The following is a 15,391-nucleotide window of genomic DNA, read 5'->3' as shown; positions in this document are numbered from 1 at the left end:
TTCATCTGAGGAAGTGCTTTCCTCCTAAAATGAATTTAAAACATATGAAGAAAACTGTATTAATGATGTATATACGTGCCAATACACATATTGTGTATACAAACACAATGTCCTGTGTGTTGGATGATGATCACTGTAGCTAGGGATTTATATGTTTTGTACTGCACCTAATGCTTTTGAATTATGGTGTTGGAGGAGACTCTTGAGAGTCCCATGGACTGCAAAAAGATCAAACCTCTCCTTTCTTAAGGAAATCAGCCCTGAGTGCTCACTGGAAGGACAGATCGTGAAGCTGAGGCTGCAATACTTTGGCCACCTCATAAGAAGAGAAGACTCCCTGGAAAAGACCCTGATGTTGGGAAAGATTGAGGGCACAAGGAGAAGGGGACGACAGAGGACAAGATGGTTGGACAGTGTTCTCAAAGCTACCAGCATGAGTTTGACCAAACTGCAGGAGGCAGTGAAAGACAGGAGTGCCTGGCGTGCTCTGGTCCATGGGGTCACGAAGAGTCAGACACGACTAAGCGACTAAACAACAACAACACTGCACCTAACATCTTATTGGTATTAAATAAATCAGAGATGGACAGATGGTGAGCCTTACATTGGATCTAACCCCTAAAACAAATGTATATGGCTCTAAGTAATGCTAACAAATTTCAAATCAAGATATAGTAGTAGTTGGGGGTTTTTTAAGCAGCTTCAATGGTACAAAAATCAATGGATCAGTGTATTTTTTTACATTATTGGGTGATAGCCAACTAAATCATAACCAGAGTTGAGTTACTAAAATAAAAGAACTACTGTTAGGAGCTTTTTGAAATATTAAGTGGTTTATAAGTGCATTTCAATAAATACATTGACTTCAATGGGTTTACTCTGAGTATGAGTAACAGTGGATACCACCCATTGTTTTCCTCTCATGCATATTATGAAAGGCAAAGAACACTGTCAGTTCTGCCTTTTGAAAGTGTATTTTGCTAAATTCATTGGTTTGCAGCCACCCTCCCTTCAATGACTTAATGCTATCTGAGCACATACCTGTGAAGCACTTACTACCAAGCAAACCAATGTTGCTATAAAGCCTGACCATCTGTGAGGGATTTGGATTGTTCCACCACCTGGTCTAGAGTGGCCCTCAAGAATTTGAAAGTTGGCCAAGCCTGAAATAAACAAGTTTCAAAAGCAATTTCCAGAGGGCTACCTTTGTCAGTCTCTCAAAGTGAAAACAACAGAAAGTCTTTTCAAGCCTTAAAGACTAACTGATTTATTATGGCATAAGCGTTTGTGTATTATCGTCCACTTCATCTGATGCAGCATTATCCTCAGCTGGTAGACACAGGTACACTTGGCAGTGAGAGAGAGAAATGCTAGCAGTGATGCCAGAGAGAAATGAAATTAAAGAAATACAGTAATACTAAATGTATGTAGAATAATTGGAGTGACCATTCATAAAGCAGTATTGCCAATTACGCAAATACGATTACGCATTGGCAAAGTGATTAACACATGTAGTGGACTAAAATTCCACTACTGCAATAGCACTAACAGATACAAGTTAAACGTACAGAGTGCCTTGTAATTCCATTTTATCCCTATAATCTTCCTGAAAATCTCCATTTTCCTTTTACCAGAGGAGAACTAAGGCTAAAGTGGATATTCATACTTGCGTTAAAGTGTTTTTCAAATAATAGCCAGGGTTATCCATTATGGTAAATAACAAAAAAAACTGGGGTGAATTCAACCCAGACTTAAACTTGCTTAACCCATTGAAATGTTTAGCCTTAATCATGCTTAACTTCTGTCTTAGATTTAGACTATGTTGTTGTAATAATGGCTAGCATATTATAGTTTGTCTGAGTTGTTTGTCTGAGTTGTGGGGTCAATGTTAATCAGTGAAGATATGAATTAAGAACACTTTTTTCTATTTTTGAGTCTATTTCAGTTTCCTGTTGTATTAAGAATCAGTATAGGCTTTTCTTTCTAACAGTGAATTGAAGCTTGTGTTAACATGCATATTTATTTAGATTTAATTGAATGATTAATTGGTGGAAATGAGATCATTAATCAACTATGCAATTGATTAAGCATGACAGCCCTACTTTTTTTTAGAAGGTAATTCCCTGCAAAGATGTGGCATCCCAAAATGACCCTGGGCCAGAAAGAGATTCCAGAATGTCCACTACAGAGGAACAGGTATAGCGCAGAATAAATAAATAAAACAAAAACGTGACCAGCCACTTTAAGCAAGTCCCACTTCGTCATCAGAAAGTCAATTCACTCAGCTTAGCAGCATTCAATTCTCAATAACATTTTGTTCTGGGTCTCTGTCAAGTTATTCTAGGCTGTGAAATTGTCAGGAATGATGGATGACTATCACCCTTCTGCTATCTTTTTGCTTGTTCCTTAGAGATTTGCAGCTGCTGACTGCAAGACTCTTTTATTTCGTTCTTTCTTTTTTCCAAACATGCCAAATGAACAACAGTAATTACCAGAGAGCCTACACTACAATTATTGTAGCACATAACTTTGTATCGACATCTGCAAGAGAGAGAATGTTCAAGATTGATTAGTAATGATATCGCTTCCTGCTTTTATACCAATGCTCACATAGTTTATTTATTTGTATCTAATTTTCACATAAAACATTGCCTTCTCATTTCTCACTGTTCTTAACCTGTAGATTTCTACTAATTTCTTGCAAGCGTTTAAGCAAGCGTTCTGCCAATGCCCAATTAAGTTGTACAGCATTTGTAACACAGGGCAGAGTAAAAGACCACATCTGTATTTGTCAGGAAAAAATAAAAAAGTTACTCTGTTGTTCCAGAACAAACTGTATAAAAGTGTACAGCAGTTCAGTGTGTGGTCTGTATAATGAGGTAAAGCAGGGTGACTTGATGCGTTTTCTGCCTCTCCCATCACGCTGAAGCACAGTGTCAAACTGCCTACATTGGATTAGGCCCTTGCAAAGCCTCATATTGCTCTGTTGTTTCTGCCCTTTACAGTTCTCTGTTTTCCTTTTTATCTGTGTTTCCCAAGGTCCATGAGCTGCAACAGATTTTCGATATGCATTCCCATATGCAGAACGGTAGACTGGAATGTAAGCATAGCTGCTTCAGAAAGGTTGTAGCTCTGTGGTAGATAGAGTGCATGCTCTGCATAGAGGTCTCAGATTAAATCCCCGATCTCACAGAATTGCTTATCCTCCATCATCCCATTTTTCAATATCAGGACACTCTTTGGAGGGGGGGGGAGTGTCCTGAGCTCTTGCAGGAGTGCAAGACCAAAAAATGTGTGTCTTTTGGTCTTGTACTCTGGTGTGAACCAGCTAACTCACGCCAGAGCACTGGACAAAAAAACGAGATATTCTGGGATCCAATCAGAATGTAATTCAGGGAAACCCTGCTCAAACCTGACCAAGGCAAAATAGTCTGACCAAGGCAAAATAGAATGATACTATTATTTTCCTTGATCTGGACACTATACTTATGTTGATGCAGTTAAAAGGACTAAATAAGCTGAAGAAGAAGGAAGGTTTACAGCTCAGTGATGGAGCGTATATGTCACATGGAGAAGATCCCAAGTTCAAACTTGATTAAAAAAAATCTCAGATAGTAGGACTAGAACAGAAAGTTGTCTGAGTCTTTGGAAAGCTGTTGCCAATCAGAGTAGAATGTACTGTTATACAACAAACTATGCTTACTTAGGTAAAGGTACAGCAGTTACACTGCCTCAGTACTATGGGGATGTGCATCAGATAATATTTTCAAGACATGCCATTTCTACTACTACTACTACTAATAATAATAATAATAATAATGGATTATGTATATGCCTCCCATCTAACTGGATTGCCCCAGTCACTCTGGGCAGCTCCCAATAAAATATTAAAAATTCAAAGTAATTTGCAATTCTTATCTCAAATTTTAAAAACACAGTTTGCTATTTAGCTTCTGAGAAACACAAGCCCCAAACTCCAGTGGGCATGTAAAACCAGTAATGCAACTCTGGATTGTGACCATAGTAATCTGCTCATCTATATTCTGATCAGGTATTTGAACCTAAATTTCTCACACCCAATCCAAACACAGTATTCACTGCACCATGCTGCCCCTTGGTGGCTTAAGACATGAAAACTGGTAAAAATGTATTAATGTTTATAATGAAAATTCATAGATATTGCATTGTAGAACAGCCCCTGCAGAAGCCAATTCCATGATGCTCCTTGTCTCATCTTTCCATATCCTATGCTACTTTCAAAAGAATGAATAGTATCTGTGATGCAATATACTTATTTGTTCACTTTCAAACCTTTGTTCATCAACAATGCAGTATATATTTTTAAAGGACAAAAAAATGAAAACAGTAAACATCTGCATGTAACAGATACGTAAGTACTTTGGTAAATTTACTGGTTTATCCAAGATTAGAAGTATTTATCAACAGAAAAATATAGACCAATCATCTCAATGGTTTACAGAACAATCCACCCCACTTTGTGCTAGGTTGTTTGGGGGTACTGCAGCATTGGGTGGAGGTTTCCCTCCACTGGCCTCTGAGATGCCAGAGTCACTCTGATAACACATAGCTCTGCTTCCATGCACCCAACATGCAGGTGAGTGGAAGTGCGGCCAGTGTGTTCCCCAATGAAGGAGACAGTGGAAAGTTCTGGAATCAGGCATTCCAGGAGCAAGCAGGTGCCGAGCTGGCCCAGCTTGTGGTGGAGGCTCTGTTATTCTGTTAAGCCTTGCTGGGCAGTAGCCAAAATGTACACTGCATCCTTGCATTTTTGTAAAGAAAGCCATGAAGAAATGCAACAAATAAACAAGTGTATATAGGTCACTTAGCTTCTTCCCCACTTATACAATCCAATACAGTGGTACCTCGGGTTACAGACGCTTCAGGTTACAGACACTTCAGGTTACAGACTCCGCTAACCCAGAAATAGTACCTCGGGGTAAGAACTTTGCTTCAGGATGAGAACAGAAATCGTGCTCTGGCAGCGCAGCAGCAGCAGGAGGCCCCATTAGCTAAAGTGATACCTCAGGTTAAGAACAGTTTCAGGTTAAGAACGGACCTTCAGAACAAATTAAGTTCTTAACCCGAGGTACCACTGTACTTGGCTATGAAACCCCTACATGTATAGCCCCTGAAATATTTTGTACCTAATTTTGAATTAACAGCAGATGTTCTAGAATGAAAATTAAATGACCTTTCTTTCTTTTTTTAGGGTGGGGATCCAGAAGATTGCTCAGGGAACTTTGCAAGATAACAATAAGGTTTCAGAGGTGACATTCAACCGTCTCTGATGCAGTCAAAAAATGAGGAAGTTCTGGTTCGTGGGCAGAAGGAATTGCATGTCTCTATAGATCCCAACTGTTGTGGCTGCATTTACCAATCATAAACCAGCTGCTTCCTGCTTTACCTTTTAACCCTGTAAATGTTATCTCTATTGATATTACACCTATAACTACAGTGGAAGAGATTTAACAAGGCATTATAGAAGCTTCTGAGTTTGTCTGCAGCTCATGCGTGCTTCTAATTGGAAATTACTGCACTGTCTTCACATAGAGATAAGGATTTATGTCATTTTATCTAGAGAATAATTTTCTCACAAGAGAAAAAATTAAAAGCACATTTAATCAAACATTAATTTACCATTAATGTGTTCATAAGTTATCTTAGTTTATTTAGAAATTGTCAGTAATCCTGTTTGTGTATGCATTTAAATACAAGTCAGTCACTTCCTTTCTTCCTCCTCCTACAATACTCATCCCCATTCTCATGATATTACAGTATCACTATGACAACAATCGTACTGTTTTAAGAATGCTTAGAAAGGGAGAATGAAAGTGATCTTATCTGTGCAAGTCTGCCTGAAAAAACATATGGTGAATGAAGGAGAGCTGAAGAAAGACGAAACAATACATTTACACACACAATATTAGTTGAGATTCACATAACAGCTATTATTAAAAGCTAGGAGAGGCATATAATTTTGAGTTCATGACAGTATAACCTAAGGTTTGCAATCACACACTCAGTTAAATAGGTTTTAAGCGAGCATATCTGGATAGAGAAGGGCATATGTATACAGTGGGTAGCAAAACATTTACAGGGAACTAGAGAAAATCCTTTCTTTGCAATGATACTGCTTATGTTCTAAGGCTGTGCATTATGAGCACCAACATCTTGCCCTCAGAAGAAGTTTAGACAGTCTAACTTTGAATTGTTGACATCTCCTCGGTTTATTAAATCCTATTTACAACAGACCATGCTCTATTTTAGTGCAGCTATGGGGAATCAAGGAGCTTGTGGAGTTCTGTTTAGAACTTCTCAGTTTTATACATACTGCAATTTTGAAATTGCAAGAGTTTGAAATCAGGGAGGAGCTGAATGAGTAAGGTTCGATCCAGACAAAATGGAGATTTTGATGACAGTTCTTCTAGTTAACACGGGAGAAGATGAAGTTTCAGTAGAAGATTGTATTCCCATATACACTCTTGAGCTGCTCCTAGACCTAAACTCTGTTCCTGAAACCTGGCTGGCATCTATCACAAGGTATGCCTTTCAGCAACATATACTGGTGAGTCTGTGGCTGCTCCTGGAGAAGGTCAAATTGGTCACTGGCATTCAGGTCTTGGCAACCTCCAGGCTGGAGTTGATGAGGCTGCCTTTGAAGTCTGTTGAAAACTTCGATTAGTTTGAAGTTCAAAGTGTTTACTTTTAAAATACTAAAATACTGTCTTTCGATTAACCTTTGAAGGTATAACTTGAGTAGTCTTGTCCAGCTGATTTAACAGCCGCTGATAAATTATGCAGAGTTACGTATACTGATGTATTTTAATGCTCCTTTGGCATATTTCTTTCGTGCAATTGTGTTATAGTTCCTTCTTTATATTTGCTGTTATCTGTTGGTTGGTGGTTTTGATGCCTCTATATTTGCTGGTCAATGCCTGAGGGTTATGTTCAGCTGATGAAGGAGAAAAAAGCCACATATCAATAACCAGGAGAAATTGGTAGACTGGAAACAGCCATGAGAGTGGCAACCACTTGACAGGAAAGTGAAGATTCTCAATGCACTATGCTTCCAATGCAGTGGATATTCTCCTATGCTTGTATAATGAAGGAGAAGGTTTCTGATTTTCATTGGTTTATCACTATCTTCCTTGAAGGAATTTTCCCATTGTTACCTTTCCAGGAAAACTTTGCTAAGCTGGCCTTTGTGGTGGCTTGAAGACCCGACTGAAGACCAATGAGGTGCAGATCACAGCTTACATGTAGACCAGCCCACAAATAGTGAATTTAGTCAGTGGTCATAAACATGGACTCAGATCATGGCTCAAGGATTGTAGGTGAGGAAGCCGTCTTGTCCCTGTCAACTTTTCCAAGGACTAACATAGCAGGACATGCTGGAAGTCATTTGATAATTTGAAAATGGCTGACAGTAGTTGGGTTACATCATAGCCAAGTGACAATACACTTCAGGATCTAGGTCTTCAACAGATGCCACGTCTTGTACCACATAAACCCAGCAGTGAACCCCTTCCTTAGGACAGTTGGTGCAGAAGAAGACACAGTATCACAACAGCTAGTAACCTTTGTGCCCAGTTCAGATGGTCTGCAAAAGCACCATAGGACCCAAAGTACTTGCAGAACAGCATAAACTTGCCTTACTCTGAAATTCTACAAGACAAAACTACCCATTGGAACGATAATTTTATATGATTGGGAGGCTACACAGCCAGCATCTAGCAAGTAATGAATAATGCAAGAAAAAAAGCAGGTACAGGAATGGATAAGGTAACTTAAGCAAGTTCAAGGAATGAAAGTTTTCAATCTCTTGTTTCCCTGTAGCTCCCTGTGACCGCTTAAAAGGCCTCCCCAGGAAGTCAAAGGGTAGTTCTGAAATGAGGTGTAAGAGGCTGCCTGGGAGTTTAATTATCATTAGGACCCAAGTCCAATTCTGGATAACTCTATCTATCCCCCAACAGCTTCCTGCACCCCATCCAACATTGTTGAGGAAGGCCTAACCAACTTTTCAGAGCAGCTTTTTGAGAATAGGGGTTTTGCTGGATCTAGAAAAGGATACAAAACTTTCCTTCCATAAATTTCCTTCATGTAGCATATATTAAGATCCAACCCATAATTATAGCATGTGTGCTGATCAGCCAGCTATGCTATTTGAGACGGCACAGCAGTGGGGAAAATTACTCTGCTCCTGACAGTGAGTGGGCACAAGGTAAGAGACAGTGCTGCAAGGCTTGAGGTGGTCAACAAAGATGTGGGCCTTAATATACTGCTTACATACACCCTCAACAAAAACACTTCCAATAAATCAGACTGAGTCTGAGCTACTGCACAGCTGCATTTCTTGACCCATCCCTTATCCTTCAGAGACCATCCTTGATGTCTGCTCACCTGGAGACATTGTAGGAAAAGCAAGAAGGATAAAGGACTACGTATATTATCTCTCTTGACAAGAAATCTTGAAAATACAGTTATGAAAATGAAAAAAGAAGTCCCAGGAAGCCTGAAAAGAGTGGAGTGGGGTGACACAGTTTGAAGTCTCTGACCTTTTACACTCTGGTTTGGAGGGAAAAGAGAAAGGTCTATTCAATGTTAAGGTACTTGAAATGGAGCTGTAGCATATCTGGATATGCTGGAGTTTAAAAGTTTTAAAATAATGATAATAAGCCAGCTCAATGTCTTTATAAATTTACCATTTGTCTTGCCTACCAACAAGACTTTCTTCAGAGAGGCTGTTTGGAAGTTGGGTTTGTTGTTGGGACCAGGAAAACTTGTCTGTTGCCTTCAAATGTTGAGATGCTTGCTTTTACAAGAAACAGTAGCATGACATGACCCTGAGGCAAGCCTGTCACCTTCATTGCAAATCTTTAGGTGCCAGGCAAAAACATTTCTCTTCTCCTAAGCCTCTGGCTAATTAAGCAATATATGGCCTTTTAAACTGGTGATGAGGGCATTATTTTGCTTGTTTGTTACTATGTTATGAAATTTTGTGTTTTTATATTGTAAGCTGCCCTGTGATCCTCGGATGAAGGGTGTTATAGAAATTTAATAGATAAATAAATAAAAATAAAATGCCCAGTCTCTTTTCTCACCTGTAATGCAGGAGGAAGAGTAGGGTTTGAAAGAGGTCTCTGGTGTAGAATAGCATGAACAGAATCCTGAGGGAAAAGACATTGAAGAAGATGTGTCCCATGAAGATTTCCACAAATAGACATTGTTTGTCTATTTTTTTATTGTATGTTAGTTTTAAAAATAACCACATGAGAAAATGAAGAATATCAATAGGAGAGATCTTTATTTTTGACCATGAAAACAAAAATGAGAAAGTAAACATCTGTAATATGCTTATCATTTCAGCCAAAAGTTGGCCAAGAAAAGTTGTGCTTCCCTTTAGCAAAAATAAGGAATTATCTCTTGACATTCTTTTTTTAGAAACAAATGTCTATTCCACTTAGCCCATCCTAACAGCCAGATCCTTTGCTTAGCTCCTCCAGAGTATCAATTTGGTGGTGTGCCTTCTGTCTGTGCTGCCCAGTCTCCTCCTCTCTTCCCATGGTGAAAGAAGGTCTGCTGGCAAAGCAAAGGAAAGAAGAAGAAAAACAAGGTTGTGTATTTTTGTACATTGTTGAAGCATGTGCACTTTCAGTCATTTAAGTGCCGATGTGAATTTTAATTTTTCATAATATGTAGTTAAATAACTTTTACACCTCCAATATTATTGCTCATACTATCCTTATTAGCATATTTTTCATGTTCATTTTATAACGTCATTCTCATGCAGTTGTTGTTTTCATAAGTGAAGGTTTGCCATTTACATTTTTCTTGAACTGAGATGGCTACTGAGAAACAACCATAGATCCTCTGCTCCTCAACAGAAGTGCCTTTTCCTGTTTCCTCATACTTCCTTGAAGTAGTATTATTTAGTTATCAAAATCTTTATGTCCCGCACTCCCTATTCTGTTGATACAACCTCCAAGGTGGCTACAGTTCCTTGTTTTACTTCCATGGGGCTTGGAGCACAGTTCTACAATGGTTCAGTTTTTTTCTTGTGATTTGTCTCCCTTCAATAAATCACACACATTAAGCCAAGAACAAACCTCGTCCAGAGTGAGACAAACCATGAACCTGGGTTCATATGCCATGCGAAGCCAAACTTTTAACTTAGTCCAGGATAACATAGAAGCAGGATTAGGAAAAAAGCACTGTGGTCATGATCTTCACTCCAGGAATGCACACAAGTTGCTCATTTGCCCCAAGGCATATTTCAGCTTTATGTTACATGTGAACCAGGCCAGTGTCAAAGCACTAAATTATTTTAAGTTCAAAATTGCTTTTAGTCTATGCTCTGAAAGCATGCTCAGATTTATATAAATAGCCTTTTAGTGCCTAGGATGGAAAAATAGGGATGAACAAGATAAACAAAGGACCAAAGCAACACAGGTCTTAGAAGAATGTGAGCCTACAATTAAAAAATAAAGTAACACCAGGAGCTTTAACTTTCTTTTGATCACAAATGTGCTATTATGATTATTAAGTAAAAACAATATCAAAACGAAGTACATCAGAACAGGCTCCATATTTATGGAACTGTAGGTTTGTACTATTCTTCACTTTAAGGGTGATAATTAAAATATTTGAAACACATACCTATAAAGCTGCGGACATTTAATATAGTGTGCAATAACAGAATTTGATAAGGAAGTCACCTTCATCAAAAATCATAGTTAACTGTGTACAGCTTTTTCCTAGGGGATTTTCCAAACAGAATTAATTGTATTTCTTCAAGTTAATTTTACTAAGAAATATTATAGCTAAGCATAATGTGTAATTTGACAAACAAGCAAAATAACACTTTTACTTACAGATTATATATTTCTCTGACAAATTTCTGCAGTGGGGGGAAAGTGTTGCAATACCAAGAAACAAACAAACAAACAAAAACCCACCACAGAACAGTTGACCTAAATTATCTTCAACCTAAACAGCTGTTCACATTACAACACCACACAAAAGCTTCCTCTGGTTTATAATAAAACTTTCATTTTAGTCTCCAATGAAGTCATGGGCAAGCACTCCCACTGTGTTTAATGTGGACAAGGTACCATTATTCTTGCTAAAACAAAAGAGAAAATGAGGATAGAATTTGAAAAAACTACTGCAGTTGTTCCCAAGAGGGAAATTGCTTTACCATGAATTTTTGTTCTCCAAGACTTCTGGATGGCTTTCCTGTTATGGGTTGTAACTTCCTGGTAGCTGGTTGCCTATGCTATCTGAAACATGCACTCATTTAACCAGCTAGAAATGGTAGTTTTAGAGCAGGGGTGGCCAACTCCCGAGGGACTGCAATCTACTTTCAGAATTAAAATCTGGGTCAAAGTTGTTGAGAGTTTTTTAAAGAGGGGGAATGCCCCATTTTATGCCCATTTTGTTGGGGGGGTTCAGTTGGGGGGGACTTTTAAGGGGGAACATGATTAGTCGCTCACCAAATCAGCGCTGTGAAAAACTCTGTCTTCCGTTACAGATATCAGGAGAAAATCCAAGCAGGGGCCAGGGCCAGGTGCTCTTAGGCAAAAGCAAAGGAAAATGAGCCCGTGATCAACAGCAATCGACTGCAACCTCCTGGGGATCGACCAGTTAATCCCGATCGACCTGCTGGACATCCCTGTTTTAGAGAATTTGTTTCCTATACATTTGCATCCAAACAAATAAATGGACCCCAGACTTCCTGCAAACTAAACAAAAGCAAAAGCAAAGTGCTCTACAGGTATACCTAAGGTATACCAAAGGTGTTCTTGAGGATGAGTAGAATTAGCTAAGCATGAGGGTAAAATTATTTCCTGATCACTATGGAAGAAAAAAAATAATGTTGTGGACAAGGACCTTATCTGGCCTAAAGACCATTTTGTCAAAGTGAGGAATTAACCCCCTTCAAGTAACAGGTGAGAGGAATAATATTGGGCAAGATCAGTAAGACTCATCTTCTATCAGTATAGATGTCGTTTGAGACTTTTACTGGTTGAATTTGTTTTAATTGGTTTTAATGTATGTTACTTTGAGGCACTTACAAATAAAATAAATAAATAACTTCTTGGAACAACTATTATGCCACACCTCAGGGGTGCAAATTGATAACTGACCATTTAAATCCCCCCTTAAAAAAAGATTCTAGACAAAGTTACAAGGACTCTTATATCACCAGGAGGAATCAGTATATGACATTATTTCCTCTGGCTCTAACTCTACGCTCAAGGACTGTGCCAAGAAATGGGTTTACTGAAGAACAAGAATTGCAGTTATTTGATGGAAATGGAGCTATGTACAGCAAAGACAGAAGCACTCTCCATCATCATAAGGTTATGCTTTAGGTTTCTGTTTTGCCCTAATATTTTATATCTGCTTCCCTTTTGGAACACACATCAAACCATTTAAAAGCTTTTGTTTCCGGTAAAAAATCACTACAGAACTAAAGAATATTAAGCTTTATAACAAAAATCCTTGAAAGAGTGTATTGCAAAAAAAGAACAATAACAACACAATTACAGCTTTTGCCAAGGAACTGTTTTTAGGATTACTTCCTGACTCGCAGGAGAGAGACACGTAAGAAGAGCCCAGCTGGACAAAACCAAAGCCCCATCTAGTCCAGCATTCTTTTCCCACTGTGGCCAATACAGATGCCCTTTGGAAGACCGTAAGTGGAACATAAATGTAACTGCACTGTTCCCCAGAAGCTGGTATTGCAATGATAGCTTGCACCTACCAGGGTTTATCAGAATTGGAGAAATCTCCAATTTTACCTGGCAAATTTGCTGTTGGCAAAATTTCGCAGCAACTCAAGTTGCTTCTACTATGCAGAAAAGTTCAATTTCTAATGGATTTTTTATGATGGTGGCCTATAGAGATTTTGGTTTATTCTCTAGGTTTTGCATTGGTGAGCATGTCTGAGCACATTTCTGTTTTGTAACAATCTAGATGATAAATGCAAACTTCTTTAAGCAGCACTGAAATGCTTCTAAGTGAAAAGATTATCCCATCCTTTTTGAAGTGATACTAAGAAATGGCAATACTTTTTTTAAAAAAAAAGAAAACAGATTTAAAACTGCTATTAAATGCTACTATTTCTGGATGATTTTTTTTTTTAATGAAAGAGGAGTAAGAAAGCTGAGACTGAAGAGAACCTTTGTTACCATAGATACTGGGCAGGTGTGTCATTTTCAACTGTAAGCATAAATTTGATAAGAGGCTTCTCTGCAATGGTACCTGAATAACGTACAGAAGATGTGCAGAAAAGCACGAATGGGGTGGGGGAGAGACTGAGCTAGCTCACACCTCACATTTATCTCACAGTTGATCTGCTATCCAGTCTTTGAAATTTCCATTAAAACAAAGGGAGAACAGATTTTTAGAATTTACTGGGCTGTGATCTCTCCAATCTGTTCACCCTTCACTCCACCACCTTTTGCGTAGATATTAATTCAAAAGGCTCTTGCAATGGGTGACATTTCTAAACATCTGAAAGTCTTTTTTCAGAGCGCTGTCTTCAATGTACAGAAGTTGAGAAATATTAATTTCCCAATGGAGATAAGTGAGAAAAATATTGGCTGGGGAAGGAAGGAGGAGGGCAAAGAAGGATGCATTGCAGTTAGTAAGCAGCTGTATAGAAAAGAGAGAAAGTGTTTAAAATGCATGTCAGAAGAATTTAATGTATATTAATGATGCATTCTATGAAACCAGCAGGTTGTCAAACATTTACCATATCAGCAAAATTGCATCACACTACCCTGAACTTTTATGAACAGAACGGAGACAAAAATGTCACTTTTAAGAATTTTAAGCAATTTGCCCCACTTCAGTGCTATCCATCCTGCTGCTCATTGGAGGACAGCTAAAACCATTTCTAAACCTGGTGCAGCTATTTATTTGGTAAAGGCTGCTATACTCGCCCTCTGGAAATCAAATGCACACTGCTCAATCAGCACAACATGTACTGAAAAATAATAAATGCATCTAATTTGAAACAAGAATTTTCATAATCACTAAGCACCCATACATACAAAAAAAAGTTATAACATCTGAAATTTGATTCTGGAGCACACATTTCACATCAAGATTGTGGAGAGCTCAGGCATACCTAGGTAGACAGAGACCATTTAGGCTTGCTGAAAACTAGGACAAACCACATCCTACTCTGAAAGCAAAACCTATTAGTCTATGGAGCCATGCCAGGATAACTACCACTTATGGAACAGACATTTAGCAGTTTTAAGTTATCCCCATAACTGCCAGGCTTGTGAATGGCAAATGGGGTGTTTAGGAGATGACAGCCCCTATGCACCGTGTTTGGGGCCTGATTATAGCAACACTCACGAAACTAGAGCACAGCCAAATCTTTCAACTAATGTTTTTCACCCATTTGAAAGGGGTGGTCGTGGTCCCCAAACAGGAATTCTTCAGCTACAGAATCCTATGATGGCAGCCCTGAGAAGATGAATCCACTCTGCTGTCCTTCCCATGTGGATCCACTGACAAAAAAAAGCCTGCATCCTGTCTCTTGAAGTCTGAGGAAAAATCTATGCCACTGAACTCCTTTGGTAGAAAGCATGGAATAGGAAATATTAATATTAATAATATGTAGATGATCCTCAGGGCACCTTCCAACTCAATGATTCTATGACTCGGTCATAGACTCCTTGTGGAGGATTAAAAAAAACATTGATGAGTGTCCCTCAAACCAGTTGCCAGAGCCTAGAAAACAGTCAAGAACTATTAGAAAATGGCCAGTTGCAACACTCAGGGGTGGGTCTTCCATTCTGAATACCCAAACTAGATTGTATAGCTCTGCAAATTGCTGCAAGACTCAGCTGACAAATTTTATCTTCTGCCTCAGCTGCAGGACTGCTAACTACAGTCCTGAACAAGCATTCAGCACCTTGGACAAGGACCATAACCTCTCTTTGCCTTAGGGCTTATCCACACTTAGCTTTTGCCCTGCAGGTTCTGGGCAGGGGGCTGTGCTTTAAAGTTTCCTGCCCGAGTACCGTACCATTTTTTTCACCCCAGAGCTTTCCCCACAAAAAGCCACTCTTTAAAGCTGAAGCGCAACAAATAGCAATTGTGGATAAGCCCTGTTCCGAAACTTGAGGCCTACTGATTTACATCTTGCTTAGGCAATCAATTTCCTTTGGATCAGGACTGGGATGGGGGGATATTGAAGATGTCCTTGAAGAGGGTAGGTTTGTGCTTGCCTTATTAACTGTAGATTAATTAACTTATTTAATATGAGTTAATTACCCTATTAAGTGTATGAAGTGACTGAGAAGTCTTTATGGCGCTTGAAGCTTTAGAAAAACCCCATGAGTGCTCA

At 38.8% G+C, this 15,391-nt stretch overlaps 1 protein-coding gene and 1 long non-coding RNA gene across 5 annotated transcripts in view; both read right to left on the bottom strand.

The window, feature by feature from the left end:
- The window catches only part of BEND5 (BEN domain containing 5), a 694,656-nt gene that overhangs the window by 560,626 nt on the left and 118,639 nt on the right, over positions 1–15,391 (bottom strand). The gene's annotated exons all lie outside the window — the stretch shown is intronic.
- Positions 9,302–11,744, bottom strand: LOC128415797 (uncharacterized). The gene is made up of 2 exons (XR_008331070.1): positions 11,514–11,744; positions 9,302–9,597 (listed from the first exon to the last, which is right to left on the bottom strand). It is a non-coding gene; the product is annotated as an uncharacterized LOC128415797 (long non-coding RNA).

Source organism: Podarcis raffonei, chromosome 6 (assembly GCF_027172205.1).
Source record: "Podarcis raffonei isolate rPodRaf1 chromosome 6, rPodRaf1.pri, whole genome shotgun sequence".
NCBI classification, from domain to species: Eukaryota; Metazoa; Chordata; class Lepidosauria; order Squamata; family Lacertidae; genus Podarcis; species Podarcis raffonei.
This window is presented reverse-complemented; position numbering and strand designations above follow the sequence as displayed.